The sequence below is a fragment of the Eriocheir sinensis genome, unplaced genomic scaffold (assembly GCF_024679095.1).
Source record: "Eriocheir sinensis breed Jianghai 21 unplaced genomic scaffold, ASM2467909v1 Scaffold754, whole genome shotgun sequence".
NCBI lineage: Eukaryota > Metazoa > Arthropoda > Malacostraca > Decapoda > Varunidae > Eriocheir > Eriocheir sinensis.
In genome coordinates this window covers 192528-197500 of record NW_026112114.1, presented here as the reverse complement: position 1 = coordinate 197500, position 4973 = coordinate 192528, and the positions used below count along the sequence as shown (strand labels likewise).

Here is a 4973-nt window from a genome sequence, read left to right as displayed (position 1 = left end):
CTGCCTTTCAACTTTTAAATTGGACAACTGTATTTCTTCTTCTTCTTCTCTCTCTCTCTCTGATTAATGTTACTTTATTTTGTCCCAACTTTTCTATGCAAGAGGTAACGAGTGTTTGCATAATCTTTCATCTTTTTGATTGGACAACTCTACTTTTTCTCTTGCATACTCTCAAGGTTTTAGTATGTGTCTCTTATTGATGTTACTTTATTCTGTCCAACTTTTCTATGCAAGAGTTGACAGGTGTTTCCAATATCTTTCATCTTTTTTTAATTGATCGTTTCCCTTTACATTCTCGTCAATTCTCTCCCTCTTAACCCTGCTCATCCAACTCTCCTATGCAAGAGTCAGTCAGTGTTTGCATCTCTTTCATCCTGTCATTCATTTCATACAGAGTGATTTTCTGTATATGCGTTCCCCTTACAAACTCGTCCATTCTCTCCCTCATTCATTCTGTCCAACTTTCCAATGCAAGAGTCAGTCAGTGTTTGCATCCCTTTCATTCTGTCATTCATTTCATATATAGTGATTTTCTGTATATGCGTTCCCCTTACAAACTCGTCCATTCTCTCCCTCATTCATTCTGTCCAACTTTCCAATGCAAGAGTCAGTCAGTGTTTGCATCTCTTTCATCCTGTCATTCATTTCTTGCACATTGATCTACTGTATATGCGTTCCCCTTACAAACTCGTCCATTCTCTCCCTCATTCATTCTGTCCAACTTTCCAATGCAAGAGTCAGTCAGCGTTTGCATCTCTCTCGCCGCCTGAACTGGTAAGGCTGTCCACACATCATTAATTCAGGAGGCGGCCAATCAATAGCCTCGCATCTGCCGCTGTGTTCCTCCCGCCACTGGTAAACGCTAGAACACACCGAGTCGCTTTTTCTTTGTTTCTCTTCATTTCGTCTTTTATTGATGGCGAAATTTGGGATATGGAAAAAGAAAGGTGGGATCGAATTTCAAGCGTCTGATGTGGGTATGTTTGGTTTTGTGTCTGTATTGTGTGTTTTATGTGAATTTTATGAGTGTTTGGTTTTCTTTCGTTTTGTTTTATTGATGAAGAAGTTTGGAATAAGGAAAAGAAGTGCAGGTCGAGTTTCAAGTTTCTGGTGTGGGTATGTTTGGTTTTGTGTTTGTTTTGTGTGTTTTATGTGAGTTTTATGTGTGGTTTTGTTTCTCTTTCGTTGTGTTTTATTGAAGGAGAAGTTTGAAATATGGAAAAAAGAAGTGTGGGTCGAGTTTCAAGCTTCTGGTGTGGGTATGTTTGGTTTTGTGTTTGGTTTGTGTTTAATGTGTGTTTTTGTTTCTCTTTTGTTGTGTTTTATTGAAGGAGAAGTTTGAAATATGGAAAAAAGAAGTGTGGGTCGAGTTTCAAGCTTCTGGTGTGGGTATGTTTGGTTTTGTGTTTGGTTTGTGTTTTATGTGTGTTTTTGTTTCTCTTTCGTTGTGTTTTATTGAAGGAGAAGTTTGGAATATGGAAAAAGAAGTGTGGGTCGAGTTTCATGTTTTTAGTGTGAGCATGTTTGGTTTTGTGTTTGTTTTGTGTGTTTTATGAGTTTTTGTGTCCTGTTTTGTTTCTTATTGATGGAGAAGTTTGGAATATGGAAAAAGAAGCGCGGGTCGAGTTTCAGGTTTCAAGTGTGGGTATGTTTGATCACGTGTTTGATTTGTGTGTTTTGTGTGTGTGTGTGTGTGTGTGTGTGTGTGTGTGTGTGTGTGTGTGTGTTTTACTCTTTTCTGTTTGACCTTTTGATTCTTTGTTCTGCTGTTTTTGTTCTTGTTATGTATTGTTTTATTCCTCTTCTTTGTTGATTGAATGTGTGTGTGTGTGTGTGTGTGTGTGTGTGTGTGTGTGTGTGTGGTGGGTGTGAGCGAGAAAACGAGTTAAAAATACACGGAAAAACGACTAGTAACGGAAAAACCGACAAAAAACGAACTCAAACGATAAGAGAAAAAATAGAAAAAAACTTGCACGAAAAAAAAAAATGAAATCACTATCACAGGGAGGGAACACACACACACACACACACACACACACACACACACACACACACACACACACACTTTTGGCCTCCCTCCTATTTTATTAACACTGTCCCCTTCTCTTCCTTCCTTCCTTCCTTTCTTTCTTCCTTCATTTCTTCCTTCCTTCCTTCCTTCCTTCTATTCTATCTATGCTTCTTTCTTTCCCTTCCTTCCTTCCTTCCTTTGTTCTTTTCTATCGCTTTTTTTCTTTCCCTTCCTTCCTTCCTTCCTTCCTTTGTTCTTTTCTATCGCTTTTTTTCTTTCCCTTCCTTCCTTCCTTCCTTCCTTTGTTCTTTTCTATCGCTTTTTTTCTTTCCCTTCCTTCCTTCCTTCCTTCCTTTGTTCTATTCTATCGCTTTTTTTCTTTCCCTTCCTTCCTTCCTTCCTTCCTTCCTTCCTTCCTTTGTTCTATTCTATCGCTTTTTTTCCCTTCCTTCCTTCCTTCCTTCCTTCCAACCTTTTCTTCTATCATTTTGATCATTAATTTTATATACTTTATTTACTTAATTACACTTTCTTTCTTCCTTCCTTCCTTCATTCACTCTTTCATTTCCTTTTTCTCTCATCCATTTTTCTTTATTTTTCTCCTCTATGTATCGTTTTTTTTTCTTCCAATCTTCCCCTTTCAACTATTTATATCATTATCTTTTTACTCGTTATTTCCTTCCTTTACTCGCTTTTCCTTTCCCTTCCTTTCCTTCATCTCCTTTTCTTTATCTCCACTCTTTCATCCATTTCTCTATTTACTCCTCCGTTATTATTTTGTATCTTCCTTTCTTCCTTCAACTATTCATATCATTATCTTTTTACTCGTTATTTCCTTCCTTTACTCGCTTTTCCTTTCCTTTCCTTTCCTTTCTTTCTTCTTCTTTTCTTTATCTCCTCTCCTTCATTCATCTCTCTGTTTACTCCCCCATTATCATTTTGTATCTTTCTTTCTTCCTTCCTTCTGCTAATATTCTCATCTTTATTTCACATACTTTTCCATTCCTTTCCTTCCCTTTCCTTTCTATCATGTTTCCTTTTAGTTTCCCTCTTTACTCCTCTCTCTTTACTCCCCCATTTCCATATACTTTCTCTTCCTTGCTTACTTCATTTCACTCCTATTCTTACTACGTTTACTAAATTTATCCACCTCTCTCTCCTTTCCTATCCTTTCACCCATTTTCATTAGTTTCCCCCCTTTACTCATCTCTGTTTACTCCCCCATTTCCATATACTCGCTCTATCTTTCTTCCTTCCTTTCACTCCTATTCTTATTACGTTTACTAAATTTATCCACCTCTCCTTCCTTTCCTATCCTTTTTTCACCCATTTTCACTAGTTTTCCCCTTTCCCTCATCTCTCTACACCCTCCCCTTCCCATTCTCCATGACGCAGCGCCGCCGAGCCCAACCCAACCCAACACAGCCCCGCAACGCCCCGTAAAAAAGGCGGACTCCCCTGACCCAGTCTAAGTCTATTGGCCAAGCGTCCTTCCCTTACTCCCCGGATTAATTAAGCTCAGTCAAGGGCCTCCAGTGACGTCACGAGGCCTCCCCTATGGCCGGGCGAGTCCATTAAGGAAGGAGGAGGAGGCAAGGCCGCAAGGGAATGAACTTACGCCAGTGCTAACACGGATTGCGAGAGGGGCGTGGGCTCGGGCGGCGCTCCGGAAAGATTGCTGGCTAAATAATGGCGACTGGTGCTAATGAGGTTAAGAATGAGTGTCCTCGCACCTGACGCTCGTGAAAGGGACGCTGGGAGGGCTATTTTTAGGGTTGTTTCTTAGGGTTTGGACTCAGGAGGTTGTCTTAGGGTTTGGACTTACGAGGTTGTCTTAGGGTTTGGACTTACGAGGTTGTCTTAGGATTTGGACTTACGAGGTTGTCTTAGGATTTGGACTTAGGAGGTTGTCTTAGGGTTTGGACTTACGAGGTTGTCTTAGGATTTGGACTTACGAGGTTGCCTTAGGATTTGGACTTACGAGGTTGTCTTAGGATTTGGACTTAGGAGGTTGTCTTAGGGTTTGGACTTACGAGGTTGTCTTATGGTTTGGACTTACGAGGTTGTCTTAGGGTTTGGACTTACGAGGTTGTCTTAGGATTTGGACTTACGAGGTTGTCTTAGGATTTGGACTTAGGAGGTTGTCTTAGGGTTTGGACTTACGAGGTTGTCTTAGGGTTTGGACTTACGAGGTTGTCTTAGGATTTGGACTTAGGAGGTTGTCTTAGGATTTGGACTTACGAGGTTGTCTTAGGATTTGGACTTACGAGGTTGCCTTAGGGTTTGGACTTACGAGGTTGTCTTAGGATTTGGACTTACGAGGTTGTCTTAGGATTTGGACTTAGGAGGTTGCCTTAGGATTTGGACTTACGAGGTTGTCTTAGGATTTGGACTTACGAGGTTGTCTTAGGATTTGGACTTAGGAGGTTGTCTTAGGGTTTGGACTTAGGAGGTTGTCTTAGGGTTTGGACTTATGAGGTTGTCTTATGAGTCTTTCTGAGGTTATTGACTAAGGAGGTTTTCTTTATTTCTTTTCTTACGAGTCTTTGTTTTTATTTATATTTTACTTAGGAGCTTCTCTTAGTTCTGCTCATAGCTTAGGAGTCTCTTAGGGTTTTAGGAGGTATTACAAGTTCTCGTACCTTAGGAGTCTTTCTTAGATTTCTGCTAATGTCTTAGGAGTTCTCTTAAGAGGTATTACAAGTTCTCGTACCTTAGGAGTCTTTCTTAGAGTTCTGCTAGTGTCTTAGGAGTTCTCTTAGGAGGTATTACAAGTTCTCGTACCTTAGGAGTCTTTCTTAGAGTTCTGCTACTATCTTGGGAGTTCTCTTAGGTTTCAGGAGGCTTACTTGCGTCTTACCTATCTTAGGAGTGATTTTTCTGTCTTTCTCGCATCCTAGGAATGTTTTTCAGGACTTTTTCTTATCCTCATATAAGAAGTCCTTTTCTTATCTTAGTGTTT

At 40.1% G+C, this 4973-nt stretch overlaps 1 long non-coding RNA gene across 5 annotated transcripts; it reads left to right on the top strand.

The window, feature by feature from the left end:
- The first annotated feature begins 1982 nt into the window (after positions 1-1982).
- LOC126994247 (uncharacterized) lies at positions 1983-4527 on the top strand. Of its 5 annotated transcripts, none has more exons than XR_007748910.1 (4): positions 1983-3813; positions 3866-3995; positions 4074-4307; positions 4360-4468. It is a non-coding gene; the product is annotated as an uncharacterized LOC126994247 (long non-coding RNA). The 5 variants fall into 5 exon arrangements; XR_007748912.1 differs by having other exon boundaries at positions 1983-3969; positions 4100-4177; positions 4230-4307; XR_007748909.1 differs by having other exon boundaries at positions 1983-3995; positions 4074-4177; positions 4230-4307.
- The last annotated feature ends 446 nt before the right edge of the window (positions 4528-4973 follow it).